General features: G+C 32.7%; 1 protein-coding gene and 1 long non-coding RNA gene across 2 annotated transcripts in view; one reads left to right on the top strand and one right to left on the bottom strand.

Annotated features, from left to right (window-relative positions):
- The window catches only part of LOC141568583 (uncharacterized), a 376,689-nt gene that overhangs the window by 290,753 nt on the left and 67,433 nt on the right, over positions 1-18,503 (top strand). The window lies entirely within an intron of this gene.
- On the bottom strand, positions 758-12,123 carry LOC141568603 (uncharacterized). Its single transcript, XR_012491771.2, has 2 exons — positions 12,013-12,123; positions 758-4,015 (listed from the first exon to the last, which is right to left on the bottom strand). It is a non-coding gene; the product is annotated as an uncharacterized LOC141568603 (long non-coding RNA).

The following is an 18,503-nucleotide window of genomic DNA, read 5'->3' on the forward strand; positions in this document are numbered from 1 at the left end:
CAGACTTTGTCTTGTTCACTTTTGTGCTAGTGATAGATATGTATTGAACGTATGCATGAAGATTTGCATTTCTTACTAGGCTTTATTTTTTCTACACTCTTTATATACTGCATTATTGGAAGAGCTTCCCTTTAATGAGCATGCTTTACAATAAGAAATATATAATATATCACAATATATACAGACAGATAGATACACATAACTGATAAATGTGTCTCACAAAACAGTACTTATCTTTACTATATGAAATGCATTTTTACTTTTTTGTTTTATTCTATTTTTCATAAAAGTAAGTTTACTACTTTGTAATGGGTTATAAGCAGGGTTACTACTTATGTTTCTATAGACTCTATTCCACCAAAGGGGTAATAGCCAGACATATGTATATATGTATGTATGTTTTTAAAAATAAGAACACACACACGCACACACACTTACCTGAAAACACTTACTACATTAAATTTATTTTTAGCATAACATAATTATAATAAAACATAAATTGAATGAAACATTTCCTAGAAATTAAGGTCTTGCTTTTCTATTCAACCCTAAGAATAAATGATAGTAATTCTCTTGAGTTGTGATCTTGGCTCTTTTACCCAGAAAGCCAACTCCAGGAGTAAAGGGATGGGTGTACTCTTCTTTGTGAACTTGTCTTTAGAATTTAAGTCTGGCAGAATAAGAAGTGTGCTTTTAGGGGCTCTGAGAAAAACGGCACTGATGAAGGAGGGTCAGAAAATTTGGAATAAGATCAAGGGATTATTTCTGCATTTATTTTAAATTAAATTTTATTGGTGTGACAATTGTTAGTAAAGTGACATAGATTTCAGGTGTACAATTCTGCAATACATTATCTATATCTCATATTTGTGGTCACCACCCAGAGTCAGTTCTCTTTCCATCGCCATGTATTAAACCCCGTTTACCCTCTTTTAGAGACCTCCGACCCTCTTACCCTCTGGTAACCCCTAAACTATTGTCTATGTCTATGAGTTTTTGTTCCTTCATTTATTTGTCATGTTCTTTTGTTGTTTTCAGTTTTATATACCACATATCAGTGAAATCATATGGTTCTCTACTTTTTCTGTCTGACTTATTTCGCTTTGCATTATAATCTCAAGATCCATCCATGTTGTCACAAATGGTACTATTTCATCTTTTCTTACTGCTGAATAGTATTCCATTGTGTATATATACCACAAATTCTTTGTCCATTCATCTGCTGAAGGACATTTTGGTTGTTTCCATGTCTTGGCCACTGAAAATAAAACTACAATGAACATTGGAGCACACATCTCTTTATGGGTAAATGTCGTCAGATTTTTTGGGTAGATACCCAGGAGAGGGATTGCTGGGTCATATGGTAATTCTGTTCATAATTTTTTGAGGAACCTCCACACTGCCTTCATAGCAGCTGCACCAATCTGCATTCCCACCAACAGTGTATGAGGGTTCCTTTTTCTCCACAACCTCTCCAACACTTGTTACTATTTGTCTTGTTGATGATAGCCATTCTGACTGGGTTGAGGTGATATCTCATTGTGGTTTTTATATGCATTTCTCTGATAATTAGTGATGTTGAGCATTTTTTCATATTTCTATTTGCCATTTGTATGTCCTCTTTGGAGAAATGTCTCTTCAGACCCTCTGCCCGTTTTTCAATTGAGTTGTATGAGTTCCTTGTGTATTTTGGATATTAGCCCCTTATCAGAGGAGTTGTTTGCAAAAATCTTCTGCCATTCAGTTGGTTGCCTCTTTATTTTGTCAATGGTTTCTTTTGCTGTGCAGAAGATTTTAAGTTTGAAACAGTCCCTTTCATTTATTTTAGCTTTTACTTCCATTGCCTTTGGAGTCAAATTCATAAAATGCTCTTTGAATCCAAGGTCCATAAGTTTAGTACTTATGTTTTCTTCTATGCAGTTTATTGTTTCAGGTCTTATGCTTAGGTCTTTGATCCATTTTGAATTAATTTTGGTACATGGTGACAGATAGCAGTCCAGTTTCATTCTTTTTCACGTGGCTATCCAATTCTCCCAGCACCATTTATTAAAGAGTCTGTCTTTTCTCCATTGTATGTTTTTGGCTTCTTTGTCAAAAATTATCTGTCCATATTTATGTGGATTTATTTCTGGGTCCTCAATTCTATTCCATTGGTCTGTGTGTCTGTTTTGCTACCAATACCATGCTGTTTTGATTATTGTAGCCCTGTAGTACAAGCTAAAGTCAGGGAGTGTGATACCTCCAGTATTGTTCTTTTTTCTTAGGATTACTTTGGCTATTTGGGGTCTTTTGTGGTTCCATACAAATCTGATGATTTTTTGTTCTATTTCTTTTAAAACTACCATTGGGATTTTGATGTGATTGCATTAAATCTGTATATTGCTTTGGGTAATTTGGCCATTTTAACTATGTTGATTCTTCCAATCCATGAGCATGGAATGTCTTTCCATTTCTTTGTGTCTTCTTCAATTTCTTTTAAAAATGTCTTATAGTTTTCAGCATATAGGTCTTTCACATCGTTGGTTAAGTTTATTCCTAGGTATTTTATTCTTTTTGCTGCAATTGCAAAAGGAATTGTTTTTTTATTTCTTTATCTGAGATTTCATTGTTAGCATATAGGAATGCAATGGACTTTTGTACATTGATTTTGTAGCTGGCAACTTTATTGTATTCGTTGATTGTTTCTAATAGCTTTTTGGTGGAGTCCTTAGGGTTTTCTATATATAGCATCATATATATATGATGGGTTTGTCATATATGGCCTTTATTATGTTAAGGTATTTTCCTTCTATACCTAATTTATTAAGTGTTTTAATCATAAATGGATGTTGTATCTTGTCAAATGCTTTTTCTGCATCAATTGATAAAATCATATGATTTTTGTCCTTTATTGTGTTTATGTGATGTATCACATCGATGGATTTGTATATGTTGAACCATCCTTGTGCCTCTGGGATAAACCCCATTTGGTCATAATGAATACTTTTAAAAATGCATTTGTGCATTTGATTTTCTAGAATTTTGTTTAGGATTTTTGCATCAGAGATATTGGTCTGTAGTTTTCTTTTTTTGTGTTATCCTTACCAGGTTTTGGTATAAGGGTAATGTTGGCCTCATAGAATGAGTTGGGGAGTACTGTCTCTTGTCCAGTTTTTTGGGAAGAATTTGAGGAGGACAGGTATTAGATCTTCTTTGAAGGTTTGGTAGAACTCACTAGTGAAGCCATCTGGTCCCGGACTTTTGCTTTTGGAAAGGTTTTGGATGACTGATTCAATTTCCTTACTGGTGATTAGTCTGTTTAGATTTTCCAGTTCTTTGTTATTCAGCCTAGGAAGGCTATATGTTTCTAAGAACTTGTCCATTTCTTCTAGGTTATTGAATTTGGTGGCATATAGTCCTTCATAGTATTTCTGGATGATCCTTTGTATTTCTGTGGCATCCGTGATAACTTCCCCTCTTTCATTTCTGATTTTATTAGTGTCTTTTTTCTTTTTGTCTCAGTGAGTCCAGCCAAGGGTTTGTCAATTTTATTAATCTTTTCAAAGAACCAGCACTTTGTCACATTAATTTTTTCTATTGTTTTATTGTTCCCTATTTCATTTAGTTCTGCTTTGATTTTTATTATTTCCTTTCTTCTGCTGACGTTGGGTTTCATTTGTTCTTCTTTTTCTAGTTCTTTAATGTATAATATGAGGTTATTTATCTAGGATTTTTCTTCTTGAGATAGGCCTGTAATGATATAAATTTCCCTCTTAAAACTGCTTTCACTGCATCCCAAAAATTTTGGTAGGATGTATTTTCATCCTCATTTGTTTCTATGTATATTTTGATCTCTCAGTCTTATTTTTTTCTTTGACCCAGTCATTCTTTAGAAGTATGTTGCTTAATCTCCACATACTTGTGGTTTTTCCTGCTTTCTTCTTGCGGTTGATATCCATCATTATTTTTTTAAGCCTGTAAATTTCACTTCAATCTGTCATGTTCATTCATCTTGTTGCATTTCTCAGGCAGAACACTGGGGAAGAGCAAAGAGAATTTTATTTATATAAATTAATGTGCTAATTAGTTGCAGTCTCACAGCTCTTGGAAAATTGCCATTTTGTTTTATTGTACATTACAGATTAAGTATTCCAACCCTTGTATGTCTTTGAAAATGAAGAAATAACCTTACTGAAATATTTTTTTTGCCACTCCAAAGGGACATGTTAAATACAGTGGGCCTCATGCTCATTTTCTGAGATTTCCTTAGGAGCCTATTTGCTATTTGTGCCTTTAGTCTAGAATATTTTATGGGGGGTGGGGGAGGGGGGAATTCTATAAAGTTTTAGCTCTTGCATCTTATTATTTCAATAAACAATTGTGTTTGTAAATTATATATATATATATACACACACACATACACATGTATGTATATTACATATTCTGATATACCCAGACAAAAGTATTATGCTAAAGAAACAAAGAAACCATATTAAATGCACAAAATGTGAATCTCAAAGGCTGCAATATTTTAATTAATGTTTTAAATTTTGGACTGCCTTCTCCTTAAAGGATGTGTTCCAGAAGGTTGTACTATCATCTGGACCGACCAGTATTGAACTGAACAACCTTCATCAGCTAACTGGATTGTTCCTTATTTGGATGATTACACAATGAGTGAAATATTTGCCTCCTTCATTTCAGAATAGTATTTTGGAAAGAAATAAAAAGTGCTCTTTCTTGGAAAAGCTCTGAACTTTTGTAAATTTAATGATACCACATGAGATATTCACTGCCACCATACACACACACACACACGAAAGAAACCCAACTAAACTAAGTGAATGTTAGTTATTAATTTATACCACATTGAATACCAAACGGATACACATGTACTCTTTGTTTCTGTCCATCCTTCTTACGTTTATGATTTAGGACAACTGTACGGGTCCTCTATTTTGTTTCTGCTGCCCAAGAGGAGGGTCTGCTTTTCTCTATATCTCTTATGACTCCTTTCTGTCAAAATGGCACAAAACTCTTTTTAATGGATAAAGATTTTGAAGTTTAATCATAGGATAGCCCAGGCCTTCTGGAAAACTCTACGCTTGATTTTCTTCCTATAGGTAAATCCCAGTGACTGCTGAGAAGGATGCCCTGTCCTCACTATCTGCTGCCTATCTTAGAAGTTGAAGGAATTTTCCTGTTTTGAAATATCTTAAATCCTTCTTGTATATCCCTGAACATCTTGAAGAGAACCACATCATTTTAACAATCCTTTTTATCTTCTGTAAAATGGAATGAACATAAAGAAAGTGACATTAAAAGGGTAGAGAATGAAAGCAATGATTGTAGGATATAAAAGAGTTGAGCGTTTCCATAGAGATATAGGATTATGAGTGACACAGTCAAATGCAAAAGGGGTAGGTAGATTTCATAAATGGCCTCTTCTCATCCCTCTTCCTGAAAAAAGAAAAAGTTCCAGAAAGAAAATGATACGTAAAAGTGGTATGAAAAGCACCACACCAACCAATGTGTTATGTGTGCTTGTTGCTGGTCTTGGCTCTATTGCCAAAGATTTACTTAAATTCAGGCCAAATTGTTTTATTTAACTGGCACATTTTCTTTGGTTATAGAGCGAGATGGTTGGCTTTGGTAAATCCTCAAGCCCATATTAGGTCCATGATTCTGTAACTACATTTTTCTTTTGTCAGAGACTATATAACCCGTTAATGAATCTCTATATATTTGCTATTACAAATCATTAAATAAATTATGAAAAACAACAGTGGAAAAATTGCCTACAACGGTAACTAAATTAGGCAGAGTTCTCTAAAACATTATGTAATAAAAGTGGTAAGATAAACAAGTAAATTGGTAACTCTTTGAGTTTTTTTGTGTGTAAAATATTCTACAATTGAAATGAGTAGTTCCCAGCTGGTAATAGCTGTGTGCAGTGTACAACATGATTTCCTATGAATACTGTCCAAGGAAGGAAAAATAAAGGAGATCCTAAAGAGGTGATAAGTGATAAGCTAGCAGCTTTTTAAAAACTATTGCATACTTCATTCTGTTTCAAGTCGTTTCTCTAGAAGCCAACCAAAAGAGAACTATTTGGGAACACTGGCATTAGCTCACAAGACAAGGCATTTGCATCTTGAATTATTCTATTAGATTCTAACCTTGGCATAGTATAACCCTTTTGCTGAAATATTTATAATTGCCTAGTAACATGGGAAATAAACAATTTATTCCTATTATCTGTGTGCATGTTTTGATATAAGAAAAGCAAACTGTGAATGACTAGATACTAATAAGATCATGGAATGTCCCCAGCTTGTCATAACGGCTAGTAACAAATATTTGCATCAAGCCTTGGTTATCCAAATATTCCTTGGGAACAGTGGTTGAGTGGGTTTCAGTTCCCTAACCTTGCAGAATCATTTTATTCTATTGTTCCTGTGATGGGGATGCAGGGTAATGAAGTCCAAAGCATGAGTGGAGTGTTTTCTATTATTGGAGCATGATGTTTCTAAAGCAGCAAATTTGAGAGCGATTTAGTAAAAACAATCATTAAGAATGTGGTGATGTTTTCCCTTTGGTTTTGCGTAGAGGAATTTTAAAAGACTTTCCCTCCCCCCAATCATTTATAAGAAAATGGGGGAAACAGCATAACTTAACACTTGTATTTTGAAAAATGAGATATATATTTGGCAAGTAGGGTCGCTAAGCTCGAGGGGAGAAAATTGTTTCAACTAAATGCGTGGATTCACATTATGAAATAGCCGAATTTTTATGTTAACATTTATACCACCTGACAGAAAAACTCTCAAATTATTACACTAGAGTGCTAACACTAAATGACTTTGATTAAAAAGACCATCTTTCCAGGGTACACGTGTATTGCCATGAACATTATCTGCAAACCTGAGCAAAACACCAAAAGGAAAAGGCCTCATTGCAAGTCAGAACAGTTTTAATTTAATGAACTAATATTAAAAAAGATTCACATAGTATATTTCTCACTATCTTTCAGCTGAAAAGCATTCATTAAGGAAAATATATGCTAATGTTTGCAGCATAAACAGAATTCCAAATTAGGAAGAATACAATAACTACCCTGAAAAGCCCAGTGGTTTCCTTAAAAGATTCCCTGCCTTGGACATCCTTGTAGCAGCTTGCCACCCTTCTATCACTGTGCCCCCTAGTCCCTCACTGGCATTGCTACAGTGCTGACAGGGGCTTCAGAGACATAATTGTTTCTGCCTCCATCACTACTGATAGTGAGGGGACACTAGCTACTTTGGAAAAATTTCTAATCCGCTCCAGTTTGGAACTGACCTATTTTAGGTTGACTTCTAAAAAGCTTTACCTATTTTAGTCTTGACTTCTGTTTTATTCCCTTGAGAAAACTGTATCTTTGCATGATCGGAAAAAAAAAAAAAAACAAAAAAAAACAGTTCCAAATCTCTTCAGATAATAAACAGCATTGGATCAGCTAAGTACCAAAAAATCAAGAAAAATAGATTATATTTTTATTCTACTATCCATGGAATAGGGTGATGTGTCCTAAAACGTAAGGGTTGGAAAAGTTTTTCACACTTTCCTGATACCAATAAGCTAAGTGACCTTGCACAAGTTACCCTCTGCTTCTAGGTCTTGGTTTCCTCATTACAGAAGATGGAATTAGGTAGAATTATTTCTAAATCCCTTCTTGCTCTGAAAATAACCTCTTGATCAACCATATTTTTATAACTTTTTCTGATAATATTAGTGTATTATGTATAAGAAATATATAGGAAATCTGAAAGAGGGAAAGGAACCTTTGCCTGAAATGTTCAGAAAATGCTAGATATAGTAGAAGTGGTTCTTGAAGTTGACTTTTAAACCTTAATGGTTAGGAGGTAAGACAATATATTAATAAGTTATGAAGAATTTTCACAGCACATTTATAAAGGTTATCCTCAAATGAAATTTGTAGACTCTTCTGTTTAAGTAAAATAAAGCAAGAGGGAATTAAAAAGAGGGATTTAAATGTTCCACATATTTACCGTTCAAAATACCCAAACCTACATTTAAGAAATTGGCCCATGGGGATATATTAATGGATTTGATCACTCCCTGGACAGTGTCCTATATAATCTGTAGTTATTTAACTAATTTAAGTAAGTCAGTAGATAAAATGTTCATAATTATATCTTGATAGATTTCATATTTCTAAGTTTGGGTTTTTTTTCCTCCTCTGTCCCAGCCAATCTAAATATATTAATTCTTTCATGTTCCAGACTTTTGTGATTAAAAAAAACTCCACAATTTCTCCCAACATTAAATGATAGTCGAACAACGCTTTTTCCTGCAAATGAGGGTGAGAGTAAATAAACTATTACATCTTAGAGTGATTTTATTTTACAGTTAAAATTAGAGTATGCCCTTTACGTTAGTTTTTATTCTGACTTGATTTTAACCCCTAAGTCAGAGATTATTCATAGGTAAAAATCAGCCATGTGACTTATAGTGATTACATTTAAATTTTCATAATTGTATTTCTGCAATAAATAGACGTGTAAAAATAAAATTGAGTGAAAATCTTTTAGACACACTCACCAGAAATTGTTTTTTACTATATTTTCCTATAATATAAGGCTGGGTCTTATATAATATAATATAATACCGGGTATTATTTTACTGTAAGACTGGGTCAATATAATATAATATAATATAATATAATATAATATAATATAATATAATATAATATAATATAATACTGGTTCTTATTTTACTATAAGACCGGGTTAATATAATATAATATAATATAATATATTATAATACCAGGTCTTATATTAATTTTTGCTCCAAAAGATACATTAGAGCTGATAGTCTGGCTAGGTCTTATTTTCAGGGAAACACGGTAATAAGACTGACTTTCCTGTGTTACTAATGGGAGAAATAACTAAATCAAGGACTCTGAAAGCAAAACCCAATGAGTAAAAATAGTCGGTAACCACAAGATGGTCATGGGGGTTTGAAAATTAATTTGGGGAACGTACAGAGGGATAGTGAATGGGGGGAGGGGGGTTCACACAGTGTGAGGGATATAAATGATAAACGTCTAAGTTTTGCTTTGTCTTGTGCACCTGAAACTAATTAAAATAAATAAATAAATAAATAAGTAAACAAAAAACAAAATGTTCAAAGATAAACCTTACTTTAAGTTCTACAAAATATTTATCAAATGGATGTATTATTTTTAAAAAAATTCCCTAAGAACTTTTTCATTAAATAGTCTTAGAGGGTGATTTCTAGAACTTGTTTTTGGTAATGTGTACTTTGATGTAAAGAATATCTACTTTGTATGCAAAACAAAACTTGAGTATCGTTGCAAAACACTATATTGTTTAGGGATTCCAGAAAGCAGTTTAATGCTGAAATAACCACACATAGTATGTAGTCCATATTGTGAAAGAAGCTTTGCTTTTGTAATATATGAATAAAAAATAACACTTTCTAAACAAAAAACAAAAAAAAAACCCAATGAGTTGGCGCCAAGTGCGAAGGCTATATTTATAAATGGCAAACCTGGGAGATAATAGTCAATTGGGTGGGACCCAAGCTACAGCATATACTGTTGACCCAGTTTCTAACTGCACTACTCAGAATGTTTTTTCCCTTTCAACATATACATACAGGGAAAGTAATTGCCATTAAGTGTTGCCATAAAGAAATGAGTATATATATTTGAAAGTAGCAAATTAGTATTCATATTTCCAAATGAGTATTGTCCTTCAAATGAGCCATCTTGGAGCCCATCTAATTCACCAATACTACTATTTTTGGTCAAAACTACTTTTGAAACTCATCTTTTAGAATTGTCTTTTAAATGTGTTCATGAATCATACAAGGAGACTGGTCACGTTATTACATCACCCAGACTCTTACAGTCTGTCTTTTCTTCCCTTTTTCCTCTTCTTTTCTTTCTCTGTATGTAAAGCAAGCTAGATCACCTTTCTGCTCTCCAGTATCGGCAGTGAATGATATTACAAATCCTCTCAATACACAATAATTTGACCTCATTACAGATTTGTAAACAGGATGTCCATCAGAGCATAATTTTAAAGAAAAGAATGGCCACACAATTTGAATAACTACAGAATCTTGAGGCAATGCCCCTGAATGAAAAGACTTATTTGGAAATGTAAGTTTGGGTTTGTTTGTTAGATTGATCTCATTACTTTATACTCAAACCTCATACATTTTATATAATTTTGGTACTCCAAATTAGGAAATAATATGTGGTACACGAATGATATCTGCCAGTGGAATTGCTTGTAGCATCTTAGAAGGAAGTAACAAAGTGAAAAAAGGGTATTTAATAAGTGTTTTAAAAGCACTGAATATAGTTTACTAGACTAAGATATGAATTTTTAATTCACACATATATTTTCTTAGAAAGACAAAGATTAGATGCTCAGGGAATAAGCCTCATATGAAAATACTAACATTTCAAAAATTTTTATTTTATGTCATATGTGAGCTATGGGGTGGAAACGGGAAAGTGAAAACATTCCTTGAAATGTTCTAAATCCAAGAGGTATAGAAGGTAATTAAATGACTCATAAAATAAAATTTAACTTCCTGGTACAAAATAATTGGAAAAAACTCTACACCCCCAAGGAAAACAGGCAAGAACATCTTTAGTTTTCACTTTCCTTCAAATTTGGTAGTGTTCATGCTTCAATTTGATGCTTTGCTGGGGAAACAAATAGAAACTATTACTTTTTTCATTAGCTGAAGAATGAGCACTTTCGTTACTTTGCAAAATGAGGGTTACAATAAAATAGTTAAGCTTAGACCCTCCATGTGTGTTTGGGCTCATAATTCTTTCTCTGCTTTGCACGTTTGGAACTCACATGATATTAAGTGTATCCTAATTTTCAATAAATTAATACATTACATAATCTTCTTATAAGCAGAGATTAGATTATTATTTTTTTCATATTAAAATAAGCCAACAAAACAACTGAGAGGAAACGTCTTAGGACATTTTCAGTTTTACAGAATCACTTAAATCAACTCTGTTCCCCTTTACAAGCATGGATAAATCAAACAGAATTAATACCCCATTTAGATTTTTAACATGCAAGTACCATGTATTTTGGCTCTCTCAAGTAATAGATCCAGGATGATTTTATAGTTGAAACATGTGAGAAATATTTGACACTTGTAATCAAGGCTTCAGAGATGCCTGCGTGCATTGTTTTAAATACTTTCTGCATCTGTGATCATTTCTACTTCTCCTTAGGCATGAAGCTTTCCTACTCATCATTCCCTCTCTCAAACACAACACATGTAGATGCATACGCGCGCGCGCGCGCACACACACACACACACACACACACACACACACACACACTACGTTCCCCAAACTAAGATGATCAAGTAAGCAAAATAGCTGTTCAATTAAATTAAAAAGTCAATGAGATTCTGAAATTGATCATTATATTTATTTCAAGATATTCCTCTCTATTTGTAAGCATCAGGTCATTTCAGTTAATTAGGATGTTCAGGAAAGAGGAGAAAAAGATGTCCCAGATGTTATCTAATAAAGACAGGATTTTGTTGGTTTTTCAGTAATATGCTCTTAAACACCTCCAAACCCTATTGTCATAAATGGTACCATTGCTTTCTTTGGGGAAATTTTTTTATAGTGAGAACATAGGCAAAAAAAAGGAGACCTCTTTGTTACCTGTAACATTCTTAATTATTCTGAAATGGGCACCTTGTTTATACACCTCATTGCACATTTTCCTCATTATTTCATTTAGCAGTTCCTGTAACTTTGATTCTCGATACAACATTTTAAGGTAAATGTGCAAACTTCACAGATGCACAAATATCATCGCAGCATACCAAACAACAAGGTTGTCTGAAACGAATATGGAATTCATAGCTCTGTGTCCTTTTCTAAATGACATTTGCAAATAGTTAGACTGCACATCTGTGGTTTACTCCGAAAAAAATGTAAGATTAAAGCTCTACCTTTTTAAACCTGCAGATTCTCCTTGCTGTAAGCTTTGGCTCTGGCAAATCTCGGTTTTCCTTGTTACGGCCCTTTCTCACATGCCCCAGTTGAGGAGAAATGCTTTGCAAGCTTTTTGGCAAGATGTGTTGTTAAAGCTGAGCTATTTATCTGATAAACATTTTCACTATAACTCAGTGTTTTTTATTTTTATCTTTTGTTTTAAATAACTGACAGAATTCTAAATTATAAAAGTGAAAGGGAAAAAAAAGAACTCGGTAATGATTACCTTCACAAAAGTATTCACCATAATATCATTCAAATAATAAATTTCCTTCCTTGTTTCCTAAAAAATGATTTAGCTAACATTTTCATATGATTATCATATATTTTTTAAAATTTTGTTTACAAAGGGCTTGCTGGGATGTGGGAAAATTCTAATAACATACTTTGGGACAAAAAATTCAGAATACCAAATTATGTAAAATTTATAATAAAAATTGTTATATAAAGCAAAATCATAGAAAAAAAAGACGGGAGGGAAATATTCTCAAGTATTTCCAGTAATTGACTATGGTTGTTAGGATTACAGATTATTTATTTTCTTATTATACATTTTTCCTGTTTTTTAGATTTTACACAATGGGCTAAATAAAGAAAAATAGTTACAAAGAAGTTTTTCTTTGAACAAAAAGGACTCTGAAAACTTTCAAAGCGTTACTTCTGGTATAAGGCAAGAAAGACATAAATGTTTTTTAATGACATAAAACCTTTAAAAAATTATTCTTAACAGGTTCCAATAATGATTTGAGTAGAGACTAGATAATTTGTGTGATTTAGAGTCTCTGAAAGTAAATTCCTAATTATAAGAAAAATTTTATGGACCAAATACTACCTAGAGGGTGTATATTGCTACCTACAAATTCTTCCTTTGATAGTAATATTATTATGTTATATGTAGTCGTTCTGTTTCTTTCATGTGGATTTTTAGGGCAGCATTTAACAAAATATTTTTTTCATTCTTGTTACAAAATTTAAAAAATACAGAAATCTAAAGGTAATTTTAATATTACCAAAGTACTTTTCAGGTATATATATATTTAAATTCTTTGGCAGCCAGCAGAATTCTCCCTCCTTCAAACTATATTCTACAGCTTTCTAATTTTGAGATATTATCCATATATTTGGTGATCAAATAGTTGAAGGAATTTGGTCTCAAGTAGAGATAATAGTATTTTGGGTTTCAATATGATTGGCAACCTTTTTAACGTGATTAGTAAATATTTTGATATTTACATTAGAAGAAATCAAGGTTTCACATCAATTTAATTTTTTAGAGAAAAGAATCTGTTTTATAAATTGTTCTCATACATGCTTCTTAATTCTTTTACATGGATTAAAATGGGATTTTTAAAGCATATTAAGTATTGATTATAGTCTTTATAGGTAACCATAATAACTTTAAATGCTTTTCCCAAACTGTATGCAGAAAGCAAATGAAATGTAGGTGGAGAAAAGGCAAGTAAAAATGGTCTGGAATTCAGTTGTGCATGTGTACTCAGCAATTTTAAAATACTGATTTTGTTCCATTTACGGATAAGGAAATATTTCTTTTTCCTACTTTGCCTAAAGGTCATCTATAATTGAGGACAAGTTGGGAAGAGTCCAGAGGCTGAGTGTGGCTTTGATCTAGGTGTCTAGCCTTTCTCAGTGCAAATCTTTCTGGGGCAAATGGTGGGAGTCACATCAGTGAATTGGTTGATTTACTGAAGGTTATCAAGACCCTCTCTTCCCTCTCCCCCTGCCTCCTCCCTCCCTGCACTCTTTGTGAGCACTTCTGCATTTCTGAGGCAGGTTGGTTTTGTTTTGCAGAAATTATCTTCAGGTATAATACTAAGCCTTAAACCTGTTCATTATTTGTTCTCAGTTGCTCTGATTTTACTCTGAGATTCTTGGCACGTGTTTTCATCTCTGAACACCTTTATCAAATCATTTAAAAATATATATCACACATGTAATTTGATTCTGGAAAAGCAGAATATTCTCATTCTCAAAAAAAAAGGATTAGAATATCATTTGTTGTCTAAATCCCTTCATATAATGCTTTCACATTCAAGCATTGGGGCAATTACATTGATACTATGAATTTTCCTTTGAAATAAAAATGCTCCAAATTTGAATAAATCCTGGAAATGTTAAACAAATACATATAGAACCTAGGTACATTTGTGAAATTCTTTGGAAATATTTCTGTTATGTTTTTACTCATATAAAAATTAATAAAAACAGGAAAAAAGATTAAAATCATTCTAAATAGCCTCTACCAATTATTTAGATTGCCTTGTTCAATTTGAAAACTTGGCAGATATTTTATCAAACATCTTATAAATCATTGTCTGAGTACTGTTAAACAGTCATTTTGAATTACACTATAACCAATTATTTTTATAATAAAATATTTCATCAGTTATAAAATGCATTTGTCTTTTATTCCATTTGGATAAAAATAAATCAGCTAATATTTCCAAAAGCAGTGCTTCTTGTAAGTATTTTTTCATTGCCGATTTATATTCACATACTTTTATATTTCTTTTTAAATCAAACAAAAATATTTTTCATTGAAACAATATAATACTTTTAATTTCAATCCCCATACTATTTAATCAAGTAAACATTTATATTTACAAAAACACTTTAAGTGCTGTTCTAAACTTAAAGAGGTCATGATAATAGCTATATGTTTGTTTCCTAGTAATGTCTTAAAGTTATAGGCAAATTCTTTCATAGAAGAATAAACCCTTGTGACAAATGGTTATAGGTTCTTCAATTTCTTCCTTCAGTGATTCGATCTTCTTGAGAACTTTAGTATAGAGACACTAAATATTGCATTTAAAATGACTATAGAATTTTTGTGGTATAAAATGAACATTTACCATTGCATACCAAAATAAAATATATAGTTTTTATTTTACATATCTTTCTTTTGGAACAATTCCATTTCATTTAACATAATTCTGCAGAGTGTTTTAATAATAACAAATCTCTAATTGCCCATATGCCTGTACCGTGTTTGTGGTTAAGATAAAAATACACTTCGAGTATATGTTGAATGGATTTAGTTTATAAATTTATAATTTTTGCAGTATTTATTGCCAATTTGAATATATTTATATTGTAGCTTGTGGTAGCATCATGAAACAACAAAATAAGTTTATTACTTTCAATTAGTTATATAAAAGCAGAGCTCAGGATAAATAGTAAATAAATACATTTATAAATCACTCTGCACATTATTATATTTGTATCTAATTTTTGTTCTTAACATTTTGAATAATAAATTATTTTAACTTTAAAAATCTACCATCATAAAAACATCTGTTTCCTCTTTCAGTCGTAGCAAAACTATTTTCTTGAGCACTCTGACTTAAAATTGTTATCAAATAATATTGTTCAATAATTGAAAATAAGTTTTCACTTTGAAAAATCTTCTACATTTTTCTATTCTCTAATAAAATATTATTTTATTTTTATGGCATGATTCTTAATCACCCTTGCCCATGTAGCCTGGTCACATATTATATCATATAGTCTTAACACTTACTTTTCCAAAAATATTCAATTCTACTGCAAACAAATAGAAAAAGCTTTTGTATGTGCTACTTTATTCCCAAGAAAAATAATTCTTGGTTTTGATGAATATCATTTCTAAAGCAATACATAGTTATTTTTCCAAACGTGTGATCAGTAAGTGTTCATTTTCGTATCATTGTTAATAACAGAAGCAATCTTATTTAGGAGCAAGGCCGTTTTAATGTTAGCGGATCCTAGTATAAAAAGAAGCTTGTCACACTCCTCTCTAATAGTGACGGATTTCAGTTCCCCTTTATGCGGGCATTTGCACCTAGTATTTTCCAATTCTGTAATGCAAACATTCAAGGAGAGGTTAAATACAATGTTGGCTTTGCAATATGTATACAGAAGAGCTGCATGCATTTTGCACAGGCTTCGTTGAATTTAACCCTGGGTCAACAGACATGTTTAAATGTGGCCTTGAACATAAATGGTGCCTACCAAAAGAAAGTAAATGAGTGTGAAGTTTTTATAAAATGTCACAATTGATATATGAACAAGATCTCCAAGGGGAGAAAAAAAGGTGGGAAAAGATATTCCAAAATCACTTGGTTGAACATATATTTTGTCATTTTAATTTGGTTACTATACCGAATCACAAATAGCCAAACTGGAGTTATTTTCCACTACCGTTTTCTTTTCTGCATTCCTGGTATGTTCTCTCACTTTCCAACTCTTCTATTTCCAGGCAGTTGTACCATATGAAACTGACAGCAATTGTTCTGATTCATGGTTTAGGAGGAGTAGCTGATTAATCCCATGTCAGCAGTCTTGACCCTACGTGGAAAATAGAACCTTAGACGGCCCACTCAACAATATATCAGGGTACAGAGTTGTGTGGCTTGCCTTGCTCTTAAATGTAATGAAAGTTTAGGGCAGTGCCAAACAGTGATTTGCTGCCCTTCTCCACCTTACCCCCCACCCCTTTTAACCTAAAGGACATTCTGGCATGGGGTGGAAATATAATGGGGTGAGGGGATGAACAATTAAAATTTGGGGGGACAAAATCTCATGTTTCCAAATGTTTCAATTGTGTCTTCCATGAAATGCTTTAAATCATTTTTTTTTTCTTAAACATAATTACTGATTTAAAAAGGATACCTGGTTGCATGGGTTTATTTTAAACCTTTAAATTTTCAACCTTGGCATTTTCCCCTCTTTAATGACTACAGAATGTTCTTCCACCTTTTATGCAGAGATCTAATTGTACTTATTATAAAATAATTGCAAATAACTCCAAATTCCAGAATCACATGTAATACAACACGCTCAATGTTAAAGAAACATGTGCGTGTTATATTTTTAAAACATAAAAGACAAGCTTTGAGGAAACCAGGTAGTTCTTAAGATGGCATTTTTTTCCCCCCACAAAAGCCCTAAACTGGGCATGTATTTCTACTATCAATTGGGATAGAGCCTTGGTGCTCTGTATTATGTTCTCTGAACTTATGATTAAAATGAAGGGATAAAGTGGAATTCCATCTTTTTCAAAGAAGACCATGTACATGAAGGCTCTAATGTGTGAATTTTATTTACAAGTATAAAGCCGATTGAAATGGCAAAACAACTTGAAAAATCTGTCAAATAATGCTAAGTCTTAAAAGCACAGGGCTCTGGAAATGGTCGTCACAGCGTACAAGTTGCATTTCAATATTAGAAGCCATGCACAACTCGTAAAAGAAAAGAAAGAAAGAAAGAAAAAGAAAACACAACTCCGTAGTATAACTAGACAAAGCTGAAATGTGCTGAAATCTCCTCGTGCAAACTGCATAATCGCACTTCCAATGTCCCCTTTCTGTCACCCACCGTAACCATCAAGCCCCGATTGTGCGGCATTCCGGTGCAGGGTGGCAGAGCTCTTTTGGTTGGCTGCATAGAATTCCGAGGAAAGACACATTGATACAATTTTTCCTTGGACAATAATAAGCAGTCCATTTTGATACATTTAGATCTTCCCTGAATAAATTTGAAACAGGTTTGAAATTGTCTTATACATGCAGGATTTTCTTATACATCCTCCTAAAGTGAAGGTTTTATTTTGACCAAATCCTTCACTATGAACGTGCAGCCCTTTGATCACGTAACATTTGCATTTCTGTATGGGGTCGGGTTTTATGTTCTTCTTATACAGACTGTCTATTACGTGTATCGTGTTGGTTTGTGCTAGTCACCATTTAAACACTAGGTACCAAGTATTGCCGTGTGAACAGAATCCATATGTCTAAGCAGAAGACAATAGACTAGTACAATTTAAAATTCAAAATTAATAGGTCTTTGGAAGGGAACACAGTTTTAGTGCGGGTATTTTAAATATCATATGCTCAGATATAAAATGCAATATTTTGGTTTTTAAATGGTACATCTTTAGATTAGCTCTGTCTCATAAATTAAAAATAGAAAAGAAAAATAGAAATAGAAAAGAACAAATGAAATGCTTCTCAAGGCTTTTCTTCAGAGCCAAGCACTCTGCGCATACTGTCAAGGTGGGCAGCATTAAAAAATAATAATAAAACGAACTGTAGATTACATTATGTTTTCCCCAGAGTTCTTCAACATGAGGCTCTGGTTTTACAAAAACATGTTTTTTGAGAGATCAGCAAGCACCCTGCATTGTCTATGAAAATGGAAAGAATTTGTAAGTGCATATGTGTATGGGTGTGAAATGATCTTTATCTTCATGATTTTTTTTAAAGAAGGCAACATTTTTTTTTTTTCCTCTGCTGCATGAAGAAACATTCTTTTATATCTCGTCAACAAGCTGGTAGAAAACAGTTTTCCCTTTTTTCCCTGGTTTTGACGGCATCTTTTCATAAAGAAATTACCAACCCTGTCTGTTTCATTTATCCATGTGTGGCTATTAAAACTGCCTGGATCTCAAAGG

The sequence above is a fragment of the Rhinolophus sinicus genome, chromosome 7 (genome assembly GCF_057876585.1).
Source record: "Rhinolophus sinicus isolate RSI-liver-muscle chromosome 7, RSI-T2T, whole genome shotgun sequence".
NCBI classification, from domain to species: Eukaryota; Metazoa; Chordata; class Mammalia; order Chiroptera; family Rhinolophidae; genus Rhinolophus; species Rhinolophus sinicus.